This window comes from Garra rufa, chromosome 16 (genome assembly GCF_049309525.1).
Source record: "Garra rufa chromosome 16, GarRuf1.0, whole genome shotgun sequence".
NCBI lineage: Eukaryota > Metazoa > Chordata > Actinopteri > Cypriniformes > Cyprinidae > Garra > Garra rufa.
Window position 1 is genome coordinate 6,642,304 of NC_133376.1, and position 771 is coordinate 6,643,074.

The following is a 771-nucleotide window of genomic DNA, read 5'->3' on the forward strand; positions in this document are numbered from 1 at the left end:
AACACCCAAAAAACCAAAGATGTCACTCCTGACTCTTAACTGAAAGAATGCTTTGCATTTCCGGTCTGCATTGTTTCTAGTCAAATTAGGGTATATTCCGAGCTAATAAACTAATGTTAAACCTATTAAAATGTTTTTAAAAAGCACATGGCTCCATAGCGCAATGTCGCAATGACCGTCATTTGTCAGTGCCTCACTTTAATGAGTGTGTAGATGACACGAAGCACCGGATGTTAGCTACATTAAAAACAGATAGAGCCTATTTGAATGGGTTCCTATGGAAACCGGAACAGAAAAGCATTCAATCTGACGTTAGAATTCGTAATGGCGGCGCTCATCGTTTACTCAGGAAAAAGGTCTATACATATAAAAACTAAATGTTAAGGAATATCTCCCAAAAAAGTGTTTAACTATAGAAAAAAGGTGTTCGGTAGTGACGTTCCTTAAAGTTACACACAGATTTTCAGACTTTTGAACACATTTACCTAAAAATGATGATGCCAATCTACTCATCATGTAGCTATGAGAGAGAGGGGGGCACACAAATATTTCCTGATCATAAATGTAGGGGTCTAGTGAAAATCAGTCTCTGCCCATCTAAAACATTCACTGTTTTGGTACTGATACACATTTTTTTTACATAAAGTTTGATAATTTACAAGGATGGATACATATATATATATATATATATATATATATATATATATATATATATATATATATATATATATATATATATATATATATATATATATATATATATATATATAT